We start from the raw sequence: 21,357 nt of genomic DNA, 5'->3' as shown, positions 1-21,357 counted from the left end.
TGACTGACTCTCTTGCAATTTAAAATAACTTGAATACACGCTGACCGTACTTGGAAGTAGCTTGTGGGTCACAATGTCCTTCCTTAACAGTTTCCTATGCACCCTATGTGACCTCTGGAGAAACAAAAACCAAGACAACAAAAAACCCACGATGACACAGAAACTTTGCTTAGTGATCCAAGTTGTAAAAATCAGAGACTTTTGAGCTGGCTTTTTTTTTCTCTTTATGACAGCTAACAATTTTTTTAGGTTTCTTGTTGGTCAGGGCCTGAGGACCATCCCAGGAGGTAGACAGTCCTCCACAGTATGGACTCTGTTCCTGCAGGGTTCAGAGCAGAGACCCTCCCTTCTCTTTCAGGTTCCTGTGCTCAGGGCTGGCTGAGGCTGTGTCCAGAGACAAGGCACTAGGATGTGAGATGCTATGTGAGGACACAGGCCAAAGAAGAATTTTAGTCATCGAGCTGTCTTGGAACCTTTGCTGGGTACCTGAGCTTTCAGTTGTGATGTTGGGGTGGGCATTTAGGAATTCAGGAAAACAAAGAAAGATTGAAAACCTTACACATTGGAGGATTTCAGTATGTCAGGATGAATAAATGCCATGTGGTTAGTTGGATTGGACCCTGGAACAAAGAATGATATTAGTGGCAAAAATAAAAATAAAGATAAAAATAACAGAGACTTGTGAAATCTGGATAAAGTCTGCAGTTTCATTAATATCATTTGACCACTGTTCAGTTTTTGTTTTACTAAATATGCCATGGTTATGCACGATGTTTTCATTAGAATAATCTGGGTGCGGGGCGCCTGGGTGGCGCAGTCAGTTAAGCGTCCGACTTCAGCCAGGTCACGATCTCGCGGTCCGTGAGTTCGAGCCCCGCATCGGGCTCTGGGCTGATGGCTCAGAGCCTGGAGCCTGTTTCCGATTCTGTGTCTCCCTCTCTCTCTGCCCCTCCCCCGTTCATGCTCTGTCTCTCTCTGTCCCAAAAATAAATAAACGTTGAAAAAAAATTAAAAAAAAAAAGAATAATCTGGGTGAAAAGTATTGAGAGATCTCTGAATCTTTGCATTTTTTTCCGTAAACATAAAATTATTACAGAATAAAAGTTTCAACACACAAACACATGTAGAATAAAAAAGAATTAAAATATATCCTAGTTAGAACTCCAGTTCTCCTCCATCCATGATTTTACCGGGTCCTGGGGGAGCTCACTTTAACCCCATCCCTCGGCAGGGAGACTGAATGTGGTGCTACAAGGCAGAACTGGTCGGCACTCCTGTACCCCTGCTGGTGACCATGGTGCCAGTGAGGAGCTTAGTGTGGACTTCCACCTGACATTAACACACTAATAAGGGGATGGGAAGCAGGGGAGCTGGCCCTGCAGTTGACCACTCCCCTCCCTGGTGCCAGTGAGGGTATGGGGCCCAGTGAGCTGCTAAGCATTGATCCTAGGCAGCAAAGCAGCTCCATTCAGACCTGTGTGACCCTCTCTGGGGTCAGCAGGGAGCTTGTCCCACTCCCGACCTGATGCGAACTGGGAGGTGACAATCAATGCCCCACTTTTTCCAGGACAAAGTCAGCAGCACAGCAGTGGGGGTGAGCACTCCACATCCTCTGAGGCCACTGGGAAACTGACATAGAACCCCTGAGATCCTGTTGCACCTCAATGAGAGGATCGAATGGTTGAAGGAAAATAATTAGGGACCCAACATCCCATGATATAATATCCCAAATATCCAGGATCTAGTAAAAAATATCACCCGTCATGTCAAGAACCAGGAAGACCAAACCTTGAATGAGAAAGGAGAATCTACTGTCACCAACACTGAAATGACTCACATGCTGAAATTATGGGACAGATGTTTTTAGGCAACAATCATAATATTCATTTGATGAGCAGCTGCAAATACGCTTGGAACAAAGGGAAAAGACAGAAATACAGACTTGAAATAGATGTCATCAAAACAAATGGAATTTATAGAACTGAAAAATAAAACAGATGAAACTGAAAAGGAAGACTCTCTGGAGAGACTCAAGAGTGGGTGACATTTATTTATTATTCACTTGCTTCTTGAAAGCAAGAACAGGTTCCCTCTACAGGATTCTCACCGCCATGAACAGATTCTTAAGGATGCCACCAGGGGGCACTGTGTGCCTGCTCAAAGCTGCCAAGGCCTGAAAGTAACTGAAATGGTTCCAACTGAACTGGCCCTGCACCCATGCCCACTGGCCTGAGTTAGAGGTGACAGCAGCTGCTTCCTCCCAAGGGTCAAATTCAGAGCTCTTAACCACCCCAGACATACTCTTTGTAGGAAATCTACGAGTAGGGCTGAGGACCCAGTACCAAATGGAGTTCATATTTGCATAATGTAATAACGTAACACCAAACATACCCTTGACTCCTGAGTTGTGGTGGAGATAAAAGAGACAACCCAGAGACTAGCACCAGCTGTAAGGCCAGGGACCTTTGGAAAGTCCACTCCATGACCTGGACTCCTCTTCCTCTTCCCCCTCCTCACCCACTACCCAGGTTCATGGAGATTTCAGAGGTCAGACTTTGGAGGGATCCCTCTGCCTTTATGCTTCATTCCTAACATGTGTCTATTTTCATTTCAGGGACCAGTTCTCAGGCTGTGGTGACTCGGGAGCCCTCACTGACCGTGTCCCCAGGAGGGACAGTCACTCTCACCTGTGGCTCCAGCACTGGAGCAGTTATCGATGCTCACTATCAATACTGTTCCATCAGAAGCTTGGACAAGCCCCCGGGACACTGGTTTTCAACACAAATAGCAAACACTCCTGGACCTCTGCATGGTTCTTAGGCTCCCTCCTTGGGGGCAAAGCTTCCCTGACCCTCACAGGGGCCCAGCCCTAGGACGAGGCTGAGTACCACTGCGGGCTACACTATAGTGGTGCTTGGCACAGTGGGAGACCCAGATGAAGAAAGAAGACACAAACTTTTGTTTAAGAGTGTGGGTACAAACAAAACCATGTGATGTTGGCATCCCATGACTAGATACCTGAGTTCTCAGGTTAGCCTAAATGTTGACCATCCATAGACAGTGATGCAGAGTCTGAATTGCTTCCCATTCCTGTTTGAGTCCTAAAGTGGAGCAAATATATGAATGTCTTGGGAGGAACTGGTCCACAAAAAGCAGGTTTCAATTATTTTGTATTAGACAAAGAACGGTACGTGCCTGGATCAGAACTAAAAACTGAGGTCAAACACATTTCCTCCCAAAAAAAAGGAACATCTCTAATATTCCTTGTCATCTAAGGACAAACAGAGGAAACCCTCATTTTGTATATTTCTAAAGTTTATTGGGGCACCTGGCTGACCCAGTTGGCAGAGCATGTGACTCTTAATCTCAAGGTTGTGAGTTCAAGCCCCACACTGGGTGCAGAGATTATGTAAATAAATAAATAAACTTAAAAAAATTATTTTTAAATAAATAAAGTTTATTTTATTCGGTTGCATTTTAATGCAATGCAAGGATATTGTATATTTTTTAATATTAAAAATTAAAAACAATTTTTGGAAAGAATTCTTTTTCCATAATACTCTGGGTTAAATTGTATCCTCCCAAAGAACGTATATTGAAGTCGTTAGCCCTTAGGACCTACAAATATGACCTTATTTGAAAATAGGGTTGTCATAGATGTCATTAGTTAAGATGAGACAATACTGGGGGAAGGTGGCCTCCTAGTCCAGTATGTCTGGTGTGCTTGTAATAAGACAGCCAGAGGAAGCCAAGGACGGCACTGCGGGAAGCTGAAGGCAGAGTTTGCAGTTTGCATTTGCAACCAGGGAATTCCAAAAATTGTCCTCAAACCACTAGCAGTCATGGGAAGGCATGGAAGGATTCCCCTGCAGGTTTCGGGGGGAACATGGCCCCGCCCTATGGATCTGGGGCTTTTGGCCTCCAGATCTGTGAGACAATAACTTCTTGTTGAAGCCACCATGCTTGTGGTACTTTGTTATGGCACCCCTAGGAACCTAATACATCAAACAGTATATTTCTGAATTTGAACAATTTCTCCCTAACTGGTTTTTAATTATTACTCAATTGTGATCATAGCTTCACTTATATTTCATATTTTTGGTCATGTTTCAAGCACTGCTATTGTCATTAAAGGCTAAAATAAGTAATTTATCCTGAGTTTAGAAGTAAATATACAATTACTGCTTAATATTTAAAAGTTACATTCAGGGGCGCCTGGGTGGCGCAGTCGGTTAAGCGTCTGACTTCAGCCAGGTCACGATCTCGCGGTCCGTGAGTTCGAGCCCCGCGTCGGGCTCTGGGCTGATGGCTCAGAGCCTGGAGCCTGTTTCCAATTCTGTGTCTCCCTCTCTCTCTGCCCTTCCCCCGTTCATGCTGTGTCTCTCTCTGTCCCAAAAATAAATAAACGTTGAAAAAAAATTAAAAAAAAAAAAAAAAGTTACATTCAAAATAAAGATAGTCATTAGGTATTTCCAATCGTTCACCAGTTGTAAAGATTGTGAAGTTGTAAAGTTGTGAATATTATCCTGTTCGTATAAAAACACATGTGGATGTAGTGAGAGAAAGGGAGATGCTTATTATTTTCAATGGGAAGCCCTAAGTACATTATTCTGGACATAAAATTCACAAAATGATAAAGTTCATTTCCTGAAGAAGTTGGTTGGAAACAGAATAGATTGAAACATGAGAAGTGATCAGTAACCGAAAACAAAGTATATCCTTCTGCATATGTTAGATCAGATAGTCTCTAACTTTAATGTACAAGTGAATCATCTGGAATCTTACAAAGTTTGGATTCTGATTCCCTACGTCTGGAGTGAGGACTGAGATTCTGCATTTTTAAGTCTGTGAGAATGGCATAAGAGGGAAGTAATTTGCGGAGAAGAACCAAAGAGAAATCCCTAACAGAACTAAAGTTTTTTGATTGAAGAAGAACCCCATGGTCCACATATCCCAGATAAAGATGCCTCCTGTTCAGACAAAAGCCCCCCTGCCCCTCCCATCTCTCTCTCTCTCTTCCAATAAGTCATTTTTAGGACTTTCCCTCCTTAACTGATGCTTTCAGGTTCTGGTTCTGACCTAGTTTGGTACCTGACCATCCAGAATATCCAGGAAGATGATACTGACTCCAACTGTGGAGCAAACCATGGTAGTGGGAGCAGTTTTGTATATCCACAGTGTGACAGGTATGGGTAGTGAGACAAAACCTCACACCTGATCCACCCTGGACCCATGTCCCTCCCCTTGGCTTGACTCACCATTCACCTCCTAACCCTGCTTTGAGAATTTTCACCATCTGAGATATTTTGGTAACGAGCACCTGTCTTTGGAAATCCTGTCTCTGCATACCCTACCTGGTCTTGGTCCACAGCAAATGTTGCCATGCATTGCAAAATATTTTCTCAGGCACTTCTTAAATCATGAGAGTTAATATGTGGACAGGTATGGTTGTTGCCACTCACCTGTTCCCTCATGGGTTTTTAGTTTGCAGGGTGTTGAAGCCTTTCACAGGTGGGCTCATAGTACAAACAGCATCGTCAGCTCCTCTGTTCCCATTGGCCTCATAGCTCAGTCATGTAGTTCTTGGTTGGCCCAGGTTCATAGTAGGATTCCATTACTAAATTGTTCTCTCTGATAGCAACAGGAATCATATGATCCCTAAACATTAAAGGGCAGAGAAACCTCTTATTATTTGAAGATGATGGATTAAATTATGGCAAAGAGCAGCAGTCCAAGAATGTAGTAGGCATGGCTACTGGCTACTGGGGGACAGCATTCCAAAGGACAGAGCAGATAGGAGCCACCAAGGATACTGTCAATCTATACAACCGAAAGATAAAGAATGGATGTACAAGGGACTAGGTGCAACCACCCCAAAGAAAATAATAAATTTTATTGCTCAGTAGCCATTTTTCAGGACTTAAAGTTTGTAACTGAAATTTAGGCTGGGACTCTGTGAGGAAGTCACCACTTGACGAATAGATATGGTCATAATTTCCTCACTGCTGCCCTAAAGTGACCTTTGGTTATTTAATATTAATATTAATATTCTGAGTATTGTTGAACACATGATTCAAGTGACATTCATACTCAGGAATCAAGATTATCACCATGCCCTACATTACAGTGGGGAGAACTGCATATCCCATCTAGTAGAGGTATAGCTTACAGCAGATCTATTGGGTCCATAGAATCACCCAATGAACACATTCCCATAATTGTCAGCAAAATCTCCATGCTTGTGTATTGGCCTAGTAAAATAGGCCAAGAAGTATGAGTACTAGTGGTTTAGAAGACCAAGGGAAAGCCTTAGAATCATGCTTTGCTCCATTTTCTTCAAGATGGAAATTTACAAAATAATATTATTGTGGGAAAATAGAAGAGATAAAGTGTTACTATTAATGATGCAGTGGTGTTTTGTCCCCAACATGCTGACATTTAATTCATCAATCTGGCTTCTAAACAAAAACAACAAACAACAACCACCAAAACATATGGATTCTGCCAGATGAAGGTGGATTATTATAAACTCAGTCAAGTTGTATCCCAGTTGAAGCTGCCTGATGTGGTATATCTTCTAGAGCACATTACTTAACATGACTTCAGTTAAATGGTATAGAGTCATAAAACTGGTGAATGCATACTTTTCCATACCTATCAGTTGTCATATGGAGTATCAGGTGCTGTTCACACTCATATAGAGTGGACAGTTGTACACTTAAAGTGTTGCTCCAAGACTATTTTTATTCTTCCTCTTACCCAACATATCCCCAAGAAAACTGGACCATCTGCATGTTCTACAGAACTCACAATGATGCATTATAGTGCTGACATTGATTTATTTGAACAAGATGAGTAGAAGGTGGGAAGTACATCAAAGTCCTTGGTAAAAACACCATGGCTCCTGAGGAGGGGAAACACACCCTGTAAAGAACCAGGGGCCCATCACACCAGTGAGTCCAGCAGTCCACTAGGGATTCCCCAGTCTGTAACATTTTTGGATACCTTATTTATTACCTATTTATTATTATAGATAATACCTACTTTATTATTAATTACCTACTTATTATTATTATATCTCATAATTTTCATTCTCGAAAAGGATATCACAACACTTTACTAGGTCTATTCTGGTCCTGGAAGCACATATTCTACGATTGGAAAAACTGCTGTGACCCATTTTCAGGTGACCAAGAAAGGGACTAGGTTTGAAAAATCAGAGGGGGGGGGGGGGAAGGAGGGAAAAAAAAAGTTACAGAGAGGGCTGGGAGGCAGACATGAGAGAGGAGGGCTAGCTGTAAGTCCTTCAGGCCCAGGGTTCCACTGACATGCAAAAGCTCAGTAGCTGTGACCTGGCCACACTGTTGCTGAGAACTCTTGGGAGGGGAGCTCATTTACATGACAGCCCTGCCCCCACAGGTGATAGCAGTTATCATGGGAGCCCAGCAAGCTGATTCTGCTGAGCTGTGTTGAGAAGCTCAATGCTGGGGCATCTACACAGCATGGCCTGGGCTCTTCTCCTGTTCACACTTCTGTCTCACTGCACAGGTCAGGGGGACTTTCTGGACTGGGGTGGGAGAGGCCACACTGCACCTTCATGCCCCTGTCCTTTCTCCAGATCTTTGGTCTCTCACTTATTTTCAGGGGCCACTTCCCACGAAGTAGTGACTCAGGAAACTTCACTCTCAACAACTCCTGGAGGAACAGTCACACTCACCTGTGGCTCCAGTACTGGGGCCGTCACCACCAGTAATTATGCCAGCTGGGTCCAACAGAAGCCCTACCAGAGACTCCAGGGTCTGATAGGTGGGACCAGCTACCGGGACCCAGGGGTCCCTGCCCAATTCTCTGGCTCCCTGGTTGGACAGAAGGCTGTCCTCACCATCACGGGGGCGCAGTCAGAGGATGAAGCTGAGTATTACTGTGTTCTGTGGTTCAGCAACCATTACCACAGAGACAGAGGCAGACGCGGAAGTGAGACACAAACTCCTGGGCTCACCCTCTGCTCCCAATGTCACCCATCTTCGGTTCACAGATAATGCACCTGGCTAGTGTGGGCCCAGAAAGTTTGGTCTCCATGGTCACAGAGAAAGCAGTCAAATACATTGTTGTAAGTTTCAAAATGTTTCATTTTTAATCCACTATTTTTTTTATATAATAGTGTACTCATAAAAGCCAGTACAAAGATATATATCATCAATTGCCTGGTTATTGACAGAAGTAGCAAAATAAAAACTTACACACTCATACTCTTTCTCTCTCTCTCTCTCTCTCTCTCTCACCATAGCAAGTTCTGATACAGGCCAGCCAGCATTTAATTACCAAAAGAAAAGTTTCATACTATACAGCTGTGACTCCATGTGTAATGATAAACTTAACAGGAAAATATATAAGGTGACACTTAAGGGAAACAAGGAAGTAATCACACCTCCCTCTTACTGACTTGAAGGAACGTCTAAAATAAAATAAAATTAAAACAATCCAAAACAATAGGGCCAATTCCAAAATATAGTAACAAATGCAAAAATTTAATGTAAGTATGAGATGACTTATACTCTAGGGAATGCAGTTTCTTTCCCTGCCTCTTAATCCAATTTACAAAACTGATCTCTGTCTTGGAGGTAGGAAAGAAGTTTAGAAAAGAAAAGCAGGGGCTCCTGGGTGGCTTAGTTGGTTAAGCGTCCGACTTTGGCTCAGGTCATGATCTCATGGTTTGTGAGTTCAAGGCCCATGTTGAGATCTGTGCTGACAGCTCTGAGCCTGGACCCTGCTTCAGATTCTGTGTCTTCCTCTCTCTCTGCCCTTCCCCTGTCCCTCTCTCTCTTTCTCTCTCTCTCTCTCTCTTTCTATCAAAAATAAATTTTTAAAAAATTTAAAAAAGGAAAGAAAAGAAAAGCAGCCCACCACTGGCCACTCTGCCCTCTGTACATGTTCCCTACAGAGACTTCTCCGTGGTGTTTACTGCAGAGCTCTAATGGGTAGGCAGGACAATGGGAAGGTTGGGGACTGGATTGACACAGAGCAAGAATCTGCAGGGAAGGTATGTTAGAGAGGCAAGCATCATTTCTCTCTAAATCAAGTCTACTTCCCCCATGATTGATCTTTATTTCTTTCCCCAAAAATATCTTCAAAAAGAGCTGCAAGGTAAGGTTTAAAATTATGAAAGAATAAGATATCAAGGAGTTTTGGATAGGTGAATAATTGCAGAATGGATATATCAAAACGTTTTACACAATGGAAGCAGATAAGCAGACCCTCATTGCAAATTGATATGACGGAATGGAAATTTTTAAATCTCTGTGCCTGTCAAGGAGGATCCTCATGAGTTATGAGCCAGTATTCACTACAGCATCCCAGAAGAACACAGGGTTGAGGTTCCCAAAGGCTGAGTATAAATCATAAAGAAACAGGGCCCCTGGTCAAGAGTTTTAATAAGGATCAGTTGGAACTTTAGGTGCCTTGCCTAAATTAATATATTCTATTGATTGTGCCTCACACACCACACTGGGTAGGCCCAGGTATGTTAGCACAGGTAACTCAGATCCCTCTTCAAAGAATTGCTTTTTGTCCCTGCTATTGTGAGGCCTCAATGTTCAGCTTCAAGCTGTCAGCAGTTTAAGGGTTAACTTTATCTGCAGAGTGACATGCTGATCCCCAAGAGTCCCACATTCAATGAGGGTATAAATGCCAGGTAAGTTGACATTGCAGCAGAGATACCAACCTCAAGACACAGCCTTTCTCCTGGGGAGCCATATTTGAGAATGCATATTCACCCTAAAGCATAATTAATTTATGGTCTTTTGCCCTGAATTGAAAAATCATATGGTTCCTGGTACTAAAGGGTACAAGTAGAAGTCCCTCTCTTCATCACAACTGGTGATCCATTTGGGGAGTATGTGTGTTCATTCCCTAAAACTCTGAGCTGTATGGGTGTGGAGGTCATGATTCTTACACATAAATGCATACATGAGAAGACACAGCAAGAGTTGCGATAAACTTTAAGTTCAGCTCTGGATCACTTGACACCCTCTGTGACAATAGAACAAGAGGCAAAGAGAGAAGCCACCAAATGGGAAAGAACAATTGAGGCTGATCATCAGGATACAGTAGAGAAAATTTTGTGGCTCTCATGAATGGTATCTATCAACGTGTCTTCTTGGTCTAATTTGGGCGATAAGTAGATAGATCCAACAATATAGCCTGAGAAAGACATGGTGATTGGGTTCACACTCGGGAATAAGAGTCTGGGTAACCCCACCAGGGAAGGCACCTGGACTAGCCAAAGTTGAGGCAAATATGAGTGGTGGAGACAGAGGACAATTAACATTGTTATATTCTTGAGACCACCTTCAGCAGTAGGATCTGCATTTCATCCCACTGAATGACCTCTTTCAAGTTTCCATCTGGAAAAGAGACCAAAACACATCCAGGAGGAATTGTTCCCAAGACTCACTGTATGAAGCCTGGGGATCTGAGCATGGATATGAGATGGACCTATAATGGACGTAGTGATGCCCTGTCATAACTCCCCATTCTAGGACTAAACCATGCCTTCTCCAGTAACTGAGTGTAACCAGCCAACAGGTCTCCACTGAATCATGCTATGAGACTAAGCCTTGGGCAGGGGATCACCCAAGGCCATTAACTCTTCTAGGTGCAGCTTGTATTCAAAGACTGATGGATGCATAGTTACCAGGCCCTACCCCTCTCATCGCACTTCAGGATCCTGGGGAGACTTCTCAACTCTAGAGCCCATCATAGTAGTGTCTATTTTGTTGCAACTGCATCACAACCTTTGCCTCTGACCAATCATGCCTTCTTCACTCCTCCACATCTGCTTATCCTGGGAGAGTTCCCCATAATCTTTGTGGAAAATCTTGTCATCTGAAAGTCAAGAAACTACAGGTAGTTCAGAAAATTTGGACCAGAGAATGGCTTCTCCACATACTCTCCAACTGAGGGGAGGTGGAGATCAGAGTCCTAACGGATGGGGAAAATGGCATGAGCTATCCATTCCCCCATGAATAGTAAATACTCAGCTTATTTATGGGAGGGTCACAAATGCCTATGAAACATACCTACACCTAATAAAGGATAGAGGAATAACTTATTTTACTGTACTTTGCTTTATTACACTTCACAAATATATTGCATTTTTACAATTTGAAGTTTTGTGTCAACCTTACATTGAGCAAGTTTATCGGCACCATTTTTCCAACATTTGCTCACTTTATGTCTCTGTGTCACATTTTGTTTTGTTAATTTGCTCACTTTATGTCTCTGTGTCACATTTTGTTTGTTAATTTCAAACTTGTTAATTATTATTTTATTTGTTATGGTGATCTGTGATTACTATTGTAACTGTCCTGGTGCACGACAAACCCTGCCCATATAAGATGGCAAACTTAATTGAAAAATGTATATGTTCTGGCTGCTGCACCAGCCAGCCATTCCCCCATCTCTCTCACTCTCCTTGGGTCTCCCTATTTCCTGATTCACAACAATACTAAAATTAGGCCACTTAACAACTCTACAATGGCCTCATCATGTTCAAGTGAAAGTAAGAATTGCACATCTCTCACTTTAAATCAAAAACTAGGAATGATTAAACATAATGAGGAAGACATGTCAAAAGTCAAGATAAACTGAAAACTAGGTTTCTTGTGCCAAACAGTTGGCCAAGTTGTGAATGGGGAAAAAAAGTTCTGAAGGAAATTAAAAGTTCTATTCCAGTGAATACACAAATGACAAGAAAGCAAAACAGCCTTATCATCATCTGGAGAAAGTGTGAGTGGTCTGGATAGAAGATTGAACCAGCCACAACATTCCTTTAAGCTACAGCCTAATCCAGAGGAAGACCCTAACTCTCTTCAATTCTGTGAAAGCTGAGAGAGGTGAGAAAGCCGCAGAAGAAAAAGTCTGAAGCTAGCGGAGGTCGGGTCATGAGGTTTAAGGAAAGAAGCCATCTCCATAACATAAAAGTGCAAGAAAAACTATCAAGTGCTAATATATAAGCTGCTAATATATAAGTAATATATATAGTATACTTATAATATACTTATAGTGTATAAGTATAGTATACGTATAATATACTTAGAAGTATGTAAGTATACTTAGAGTATACTTACAATATATAAGTAATATATAAGCTAATATATAAGCTGCTAATATATAAGATCACTAATACATAAGTGATCCAGAAGATCTAGCCAAGACAATTCATGAAGGTGACTACACTAAACAGTGATTGTCAGTGTAGATGAAACAGCCTTCTATTGGAAGAAGATGATGTCCAGTATTTTCATAGTTCGAGAGGAGAAGTGAGTTCCTGGCCTCAAAGTTTCAAAGGACAGGCTGACTGTCTCATTAGGGCTAATGCAGTTGTTGACTTAAATTGGAGCCAATGCTCATTAACCATGCCAAAAATCCTATGGCCCTTACGAATTATGCTAAATCTGGGGCGCCTGGGTGGCGCAGTCGGTTAAGCGTCCGACTTCAGCCAGGTCACGATCTCGCGGTCCGTGAGTTCGAGCCCCGCGTCAGGCTCTGGGCTGATGGCTCAGAGCCTGGAACCTGTTTCCGATTCTGTGTCTCCCTCTCTCTCTGCCCCTCCCCCGTTCATGCTCTGTCTCTCTCTGTCCCAAAAATAAAAATAAACTTTAAAAAAAAAATAAAAAAAATAAAAAAAAAAGAATTATGCTAAATCTAGGGGCGCCTGGGTGGCGCAGTCGGTTAAGCGTCCGACTTCAGCCAGGTCACGATCTCACGGTCCGTGAGTTCGAGCCCCGCGTCGGGCTCTGGGCTGATGGCTCAGAGCCTGGAGCCTGTTTCTGATTCTGTGTCTCCCTCTCTCTCTGCCCCTCCCCCGTTCATGCTCTGTCTCTCTCTGTCCCAAAAATAAATAAACGTTGAAAAAAAATTTTTTTTTAAAATAAATAAATAAATAAAAGACACTTAAAAAAAAAAAAAAGAATTATGCTAAATCTATTCTACCTGTGCTTTATAAATGGAACACCAAGTGGATGGCAGCACATTTGTTTACAACATGGTTTACTGAATATTTTAAACTCACTGTTGAGATCTACTGCTCAGAAAAACAGATTCCTTTCAAAATATTACTGCTCATTGACAATGTGCCTGGTCACCCAAGAGTTCTGATAGAGATGTACAATGAGATTTATGTTGTTTCATGCCTGCTAGTACAACTTTCATTTTGCAACCCATGGATCAAGGAGTAATTTGACTTTCAAGTCGCATCATTGAAGAAATGTTAAAGACATCAAATAGATAGTAGTGATTCCTCTGATGGATCTGGATGAAGTAAATGAACAGCTTTCTGGAAGGGATTCACCATTCTAGATGCTGTTGAAAACATTCATGACTCTTGGGAAGAGGTCAGAAGAGCAACATGAACAGGAGTTTAGAAGGAGTAAATCCCAACATTCACACATGACATTGAGGGGTTCAAGACTTCAGTGGAGGAAGTAACTGCAGATGTGGTACATATAGTAACAGAACTAGAATTACAAGTGCAGCCTGAAGATGTGACTGAATTGTTACAATCTCATGATAGAACTTCAACGGATGAGGAGTTGTTTCTTATGGATGAACAAAGAAATTGAGGCTTTTGAGGTGGAACTTACTCGGGTTTGAGATGGAACCTGGTGAAGATTTGTGCAGTGTGTTGAAATGACACCAAAGGATTGAGAATGTTACACAAGCTTACTTACAAAGCAGCAGCAGGTTTTGAAGGATTGGCTCCAACTGTGAAAGAAATTCCACTGAAGGTAAAATGCTATCAAAACAGCATCACATGCTATAGAGAAATCGTTCTTGAAAAAAGCCTGACAAATGTTGGGGGGAATGATTTTCCTCCTTCCTGTGTTGGCCAGAAGTGTTGGGACAGTGTGATTTTGGAGTGATTTTCTACGGTGTTGGTTCCTCCCTCCAGGTTGGGAGGTGATAACCACCATCCCAGGAATTCTCAATGAATTTTTATTACTTAAAATAAATGAATGAATGAAATCAGTGAATGATCCCATCTGACCTTAAAAGATTTTTCATTTTTTTTAAAAATTTTTAACATTTATTATTGAGAGACAGAGAGAGAGACAGAGCATGAGCATGGGAGGGGCAGAGAGAGGGGGAGACACAGAATCCGAAGCAAGCTCCAGGTTCCAAGCTGTCAGCATAGAGCCCTACGCGGGACTCCAACTCACAAACCACGAGATCATGACCTAAGCCAAAGTCAGATGCTTTACTGACTGAGCCACCCAGGCGCCCCAGACCTTAAAAGATTTTTTTAAATTTTATTTGTCTAGGAATTGATTAGGGTCCAGGGTGCCTGGGGGTCTCAGTCAGTTGAGCGTCCGACTTCAGCTCAAGTCATGATCTCGCAGTTCACAAGTTCCAGCCTTGCATCGGGCTCTGTGCTGACAGCTCAGAGCCTGGAGCCCGCTTTGGATTCTGTATCTGTCCCTCCCCCACTCATGCTCACTCTTTCTCCCTCTCTCTCAAAAATAAATAAACATTAAAAATAAAAAAAAAATTGATTAGGATACAGATATTTTATAACTGATAAATTTAGATTAGCAGGTAGAAAACAGATTAGAAGTAAAATAGAAAGGATAATCCCAAGAGTTACAGTTTTAGGATTTTTTACCAGCTTTGTATATAATTTAGGAAACATACTTTAGCTATCTTATTTCAACATCCCCCCACCACCCAGACTATATAAATCCTATTTCTGTATATCCTTATTGAGTCAGCTTTACCATTCTGGTTGCTCCTTCATTAACGGGATACTTATATTAGGCATGTGCTCACTGTTTATGTGATAACTATGCTTTCAATAATATGAGAATTGTGCTTTCACAGTACTTGAACGTACCAATGAAATGTGCTCACCTCATGAACAAGTGAGTCACCTGGGTGGCTCAGTTGGTTAAGTGTCCAACTCTTGGTTTCAGCTCAGGTCATGATCTCATGGTTCGTGAGTTCAAGCCTGGCATGGGGCTCAGTGTTGCTGGTGTGGAGCCTCCGTGGGACTCTCTCCCTCTCTCTCTCTGCCCCCCTCTCCTTGCTCTCTCTCTTTCTCTCTCAAAATAAATAAACTTAAAAAAAAGAAAAAAAACTTAAAAGAAAAAACTTAAAAAAAAGCTCATTTTCAGAGCTTATACATGCCAAAGCCTGATGACTTAACACATGCCTACTGCAAATATAGATATCCTCTCCCGGAAAGTGCCAGCTTGTGCTATCATATTTTAATGACTTATTATTGCATAAAAAGTAAAATGTGTTACAGGAAACTTCCTTCTTGAAAATTCATTGTTACCAACAAAAGTCCGTAAAACATTTTTATGGAAGGGACCAATTTGACCTAATGTTCCTCATCAAAGTGAATCCTGAATTAAATCAGAGATTTAATTTTCATTCCAAAAAAAAGTGGGGAGGACATAAAAATTGGAAAGGAATAAGTAAAAATTGTCTCGATATTTTTAAGATATTAAGTATCTTCAAATTGGTATTGATATTCAAAGCAATCCCCAAATTCCAGTGAGTTGGCAGAAATTAAATTATTTTTTTTTCAACGTTTATTTTTATTTTTGGGACAGAGAGAGACAGAGCATGAACGGGGGAGGGGCAGAGAGAGAGGGAGACACAGAATCGGAAACAGGCTCCAGGCTCTGAGCCATCAGCCCAGAGCCCGACGCGGGGCTCGAACTCACGGACCGCGAGATCGTGACCTGGCTGAAGTCGGACACTTAACCGACTGCGCCACCCAGGCGCCCCAGAAATTAAATTATTTTAAAGTTACATGGAAATCTGAAGGACCTATAATAGCCCTAATAATCTTGAAACTTTTTATCAACGTTTATTTTTTTTTTTTGGGGGGGGGGGACAGAGAGAGACAGAGCATGAACGGGGGAGGGGCAGAGAGAGAGGGAGACACAGAATCGGAAACAGGCTCCAGGCTCCGAGCCATCAGCCCAGAGCCTGACGCGGGGCTCGAACTCACGGACCGCGAGATCGTGACCTGGCTGAAGTCGGTTGCTCAACCGACTGCGCCACCCAGGCGCCCCTCTTGAAACTTTTTATAAGACTACAGTAATTAAGACTGTGTGGTATGGGTGTTTCAAAAATAAACCAACACTTTATACTATTGTATACTTTAAATTTGCTAAGACAGTATATCTTAAGACACACACACAAAAAAGTAACTACTGATGGATGCATTAATGAACTTAATTGTGGCCTTTTCACAATATATACATATATCAAAACATCACATTGTACACTTTAAATATATATAATCTTATTTGTCAATTATACTTCAATAAGCTGGAGAAATAAATAAATGAATAACCTATATAGTCACTCGATCTTCAACAAAGACACCAATGAAAGTCAAAGGAAAAAGTGGTTCTTTTTAAATAAATGATACTAGAACAACTAGATATTTGTATTAGGAAAAGTAAAAAGGAAATTTAACTCTACCTCACACCATATACAAAATTAATTCAGTATGGATTATGGGCTCAAATGTGAAAACCAAAACAATAAAGCTTTTAGGGGAAAAAAAAAAGGAGAGAGAATATTTTCAAAACCTTACCATAGACAAGGCATAAAGATACCAAGGATACAAGAAAAAATTGATAAATTAGACTTCATAAAAGGTAAAAGCTTCTGGCGCATCTGGCTGGCTCAGTCAGTAGAGCATGTGACTCAGTCTCAGGGCTATGTGTTCAAGCTCCACATTGGGCATAAAGCTTACTTCAGAGAAATTTAGGGGGCACCTGGGTGGCTCAGTCAGTTGAGCATTAAGCACCTGACTCTTGATTTCAGCTCAGGTCATGATCTCACGGCTCTTAAGTTTGAGCCCTGCATTAGGCTCTGAGCTAACAGTGTGGAGCCTGCGTAGGATTCTGTCTCTCTTTCTCTGCCCCTCTCCAGCTCATGAACACACTCTCTCTCACTCACTCTCTCCATCTCTCTCAAAAATAAATACACTTAAAAAAAATTTTTAAAGCAATTAAAAAGAAATAATGGCCGATATTTGAAGAAAAAAAAAAAAGCCCAAGGAGTCATTTTTGGGGCACCTGGGTAGCTCAGGTGGTTAGGCATCCAACTCTTGGTTTCAACTCAGGTCATTATCTCACAGTTTGTGGGTTCAGTCCCTGCATCAAGCTCCACACTGACAGCACAGAGCCTGCTTGGGATTCTCTCTCCTCTCTCTGCCCCTCCCCTGCTTTCTCTCTCAATAAATAAGTTAAAAAATTTTTTTTAAGTAAAAGCTTCTGCTCACCAAAAGATACCAGTAAGAAAGTGAAAGGCAAGCTACAAGTTGTAGGGGGAAAAAAATCAAAGGAATTAAAACAATATTTGTTAGTTGAATGAATGAACAGATGACCATCCATTCTCCCTATTTCCCACATTGTCTTGAAGAAGCCCTCAGGTGGCACTATGCATTCCCTCAGAAGTAAGCACAGTCTGAAACAAACTCAGAGCTTAAAATTTAAAGGGCTCTGGACTCATTGGCCATGTAAAAGGTTGCTTCATCAGGTAAACTTGTCTTTCTGGTGAAGGTGCTGCTTTCTGAGCTAAGGACACAGTTGAGGAAGTAGTAAAGGGAACAGACTGACACAATACACCACACACATATCCCTCACCCAGGGCATTCAGGAGGGAATAAAAGAGCCAACAGAGAGCTCAGCATCAGCTGAGAAGCCAGCAGATCCTTGGGACATCTGCACCATAGCCTGGATCCCTCTCTTTGTCCTCTCTCTACTCATTCATTGTCTAGGTTCATAGAGATTTCAAAGACTGGTCTTTGGAGTGATCCCCTGATCCTGTTCTTCATTCCTACACTGCGTCTGTTTTCAGTTTTAGAGACTAGTTCTCAGGCTGTGGTGACTCAGGAGCCCTTCCAACCATCCCTAAGAGGGATAGTTACTGTCAGCTGTGGCTCCAGCACAGTAGTCATCACCAATGGTAACTATCTACACTGGTTCCAGCAGAAGTCTGGACAAACACTGATTTATGACACACACAACCAACACTCAGGGACTCCCACACATTTCTCAGGCTTCCTCTTGGGGTCAAACTGCCCTCACCTTTTCAGGGGCTCAGCTCAAGGAGGAAGCTGAGTACTACCATATATGCTGGCATATCCTGGTGCTTGGCACTTATGAAAGACCCAGATGAAGAATGGTGGCATGAGCCTGCCACCTGGCTGATTCTGGGTCCACATATTTATCAACCTGATTTGACTGACAAATGGATAGATATTTTAGCTCTCTGGAAAACCTAAATGTTGGCCACTTATAGAGAAAAAAGTCAAGGGAAGTGGGCTAAAATGATCCAGTGAATGTTTTAGGAGGTGGGTCTAGGAAAAACAGAACCCCAAAATTTTGTCAATCTGTAGGGCACAATAGAAGCTGTAATACATAAAGAGTTTATGATCAATTCCCTTCCCCCCACCCCCAAAAAAAGCATGTAAGATACACTTCAAACTGCTCATTGGAGCAAACAAAATAAGGTCTTCATTTTATGTAAGTAAAGTTTTCAAAACAATGCAAGTTCACTGCATAAAATTTGTTAGTATTTTTAAGGAGTGTTTTTTTCTACCCTGGGAAGACCAAATAGTTCAGAAGTTAGATTACTATAGAAGTTACTAGTTTAGTCTTTTTTTTCCTTTAAGTTTCAGATCATACAAATGTATACAAAAATTGGTATCCTGCTAGTTTTCCTTCATACTACTGCAATCTCTCTTTAATATATGGGTGTGTGTGTGTGTACATATTCCAGCTAAAGCTGGAAGGACTTTGAGAAATGTGTTAGTATAAGACTTAATAAAAACAAAAACTGGACTTTGAGAATGCTCCAGTGTGGCTTAAAAGGAAGTAAGGAACATGATATTAGAAAATTAAGAAAGGGGTTATGTAGTGGCAGAAAATTTGGTAACACCATCACCTTCAGTTTATATGAAAAGGATAAAATGTACCTAATTAATTGACTCATCTGGCTAAGATTTCCAGCCAGAGAGCTGGAAGTACTGCCTAGCTTCTTCTTGTTGGTTATAGTACAATATGAAGGGAAATAAAAAAAAAGTTAAGGGAAAGACTGTTAAAACAGGAGCCAGAACTTGCAGGTTTTGAAAATTCCGTCTCTTCAGATGGCAAAAGATGCTGAAATTAATGGCTACCAAGCAAAGATCATAACCCAGGGCACTGAAGAAAGGTGATCTAAAGATGAGAGTGGGGCTGTAAAATTCTTTGTTAAGGCTCAGAAGGATCAAAGGTGATGCTTCAGAGCACCATTCAGTCAGGTCAAGGCCCTCTAAAGAGTTTAAGGGTGTGGCTCAAACATCACCTCAAATCACACAGTGGGGCTTCTACTAAGCTTATGGGTGTTGTCTCTCAACATTCTCAGCAGAAAACCAAGAGAGTCATCCATACCTTGAAGAGATGTGTGGTTGTAGCTTTGGAGTGGAGTTCTTTGGCATGAACACCAATAAGATTAACAGGAGACACACAGTTTTCAATTTAGCTATAACCTTTCTTTCATAAAAGCAAGTATGTAATAGGGCAGAATCAAGAATCCAGACATCAAAGCCAAGAGAATCTCCAGGCCTTGCATCCTAATCAATGAACTGCCAGCATATGTATACCTGGTGGGATTTCAGAATTGCCACTAACAAGTGACTCCCATCTCCTCTTCCCCTTTCTAAACAGGCATGTCTATGAAAGTTGTTCTATGCCTGTCCCACTGCTGTTGGGTGGGCATGTAGGTGAGCAGGTAACTTATCTCTTTTGTTCACAGGTCTTCAGATTCAGGGGACTGTACTTGAGATACTACAAATGAGGAATACCACCCAAAGACTTGATCTACAACTAGACCTGATTAAGATGATGAGATTCTAGACTTCAACTTTTGGAGGCCTTCTGAGGAGGTGAATGTATTTTGCACATAGGAAGTATGTAAACCTGGTGGTTTAAAATTATACCCATAAATTCTTGCCTTCAAAGGTAAAGCTTAATTACCCTCCCCTTGATATGTGTGCTAGACTTAGTGGCTCATTTCTAATGAACAGAATATTGTAGAAACAACAGAGTAAAATGTCTGAGATTAGGTCATAAAAGACAGACTAGCTTCCTTGCTCACTTCCTTCGAATATTTGTTCTAGAAGCTAGCTAGGCATGTCTTAAGAATACTTAGGTAACCCAGAAGAGAGGCTCATATGGAAGTATGAGGTTTTCTCCCAACAGTGAGCAAGGAATTGGGAGTTTCCTGTCAATAGCCATGTGAGTAAGCCATCTGGGAAGCAAATCTTCCAGTCTCATTCAGGTCTTCAGATGACTGCAACCTCATGGAACACCCAGAACATGTAATTTCCAGAACAACCCAACTAACTTGCTCCTCGATTTCCAACTCTCAGACACAGTGGAAGAGTAAAAAAAAAAAAAAAAATTAAGCTGTTAGTTTTGTGGTATAGTTTGTTATACAGAATAGACAATGAACATATCCCCAAATTTGGGCTCTGCCTTCAGTCCAGTTTTGACAAGAATCTTGCTGGGTCCGTTTATAGAAAATTCCCCACCGTTGATATCTGATCACCCTTGATATCTGATCCAATTTCTTATTCTCTACTCTCAACATCATGAATAATTTTTCTTCAACATTTCCAAGTTTTATTATTAGGAATTTCTTTCAAATGAGTATTTTCATGCTTTTACCTTTTATACTATATTCATTTTGGGGGAACAGATTTCTAGAATTAAAAGTTCATTATTTTTATCATATCCTTTTTTAATACCCCATGTAGTGATTTGAAAAGGATGTATACAAAGTCATTTAGTATGTACCCACACCCATACCCTAAAAGTTCCAAGGAAAACTTAATTCACAGTAAACTATAAATTTAAGACTAAAACATTCAGTCTGCAAATTCTCACGCCTTTGGAATTAACTTACCAAAAAAGGTATACAGAATGAAAACTTTAATAAAAATGAAAGTATGAATCAAAATACTTAAGACTCAAAGCTGTAAACAAAGGTAGGCAAAGTTTAAATCCTTTATTAAACAAAAATAAAGCTGTTAAAGTGTCTTTATAAAAAAAAAGAAGAATCTTAAAGAAAATAGAGGTGTCTAATGAATCAAGACAAAAATAGGGAGGGGCGCCTGGGTGGCTCAGTCGGTTAAGCGTCCGACTTTGACTCAGGTCACGATCTTGCGGTCCATGAGTTCGAGCCCCGCATCGGGCTCTGGGCTGATGGCTTGGAGCCTAGAGCCTGCTTCCGATTCTGTGTCTCCCTCTCTCTCTGACCCTCCCCCACTCATGCTCTGTCTCTCTCTGT

The 21,357-nt window shown here is 41.5% G+C and overlaps 4 protein-coding genes, 1 long non-coding RNA gene, 1 pseudogene and 1 gene segment (V, D, J or C); 6 read left to right on the top strand and 1 right to left on the bottom strand.

Moving 5' to 3' along the window:
- LOC123587584 (immunoglobulin lambda-1 light chain-like) overlaps positions 1 to 21,357 on the top strand; it is an 876,584-nt gene that overhangs the window by 414,765 nt on the left and 440,462 nt on the right. The window lies entirely within an intron of this gene.
- LOC123587589 overlaps positions 1 to 21,357 on the top strand; it is a 511,389-nt pseudogene that overhangs the window by 63,014 nt on the left and 427,018 nt on the right.
- Positions 1 to 21,357, top strand: part of LOC123587586 — a 1,001,573-nt gene that overhangs the window by 563,012 nt on the left and 417,204 nt on the right.
- The window catches only part of LOC123587588 (immunoglobulin lambda-1 light chain-like), an 824,513-nt gene that overhangs the window by 390,839 nt on the left and 412,317 nt on the right, over positions 1 to 21,357 (top strand). The window lies entirely within an intron of this gene.
- LOC123587590 (immunoglobulin lambda-1 light chain-like) overlaps positions 1 to 21,357 on the top strand; it is a 577,236-nt gene that overhangs the window by 152,069 nt on the left and 403,810 nt on the right. The gene's annotated exons all lie outside the window — the stretch shown is intronic.
- The window catches only part of ZNF280B (zinc finger protein 280B), a 101,437-nt gene that overhangs the window by 56,989 nt on the left and 23,091 nt on the right, over positions 1 to 21,357 (bottom strand). For both annotated transcript variants that reach the window (XR_006707400.1, XR_006707399.1), the window contains exon 3: positions 5,463 to 5,658. The gene's annotated coding sequence lies outside the window, so the exon portion shown is untranslated. The remainder of the gene's footprint in view (positions 1 to 5,462; positions 5,659 to 21,357) is intronic.
- On the top strand, positions 7,070 to 7,823 carry LOC123587606. The gene is made up of 2 exons (XR_006707403.1): positions 7,070 to 7,548; positions 7,645 to 7,823. It is a non-coding gene; the product is annotated as an uncharacterized LOC123587606 (long non-coding RNA).

The sequence above is a fragment of the Leopardus geoffroyi genome, chromosome D3, assembly GCF_018350155.1.
Source record: "Leopardus geoffroyi isolate Oge1 chromosome D3, O.geoffroyi_Oge1_pat1.0, whole genome shotgun sequence".
NCBI lineage: Eukaryota > Metazoa > Chordata > Mammalia > Carnivora > Felidae > Leopardus > Leopardus geoffroyi.
The sequence above is the reverse complement of the archived record's forward strand: the minus strand, read 5'-3'. Positions and strand labels throughout refer to the sequence as shown.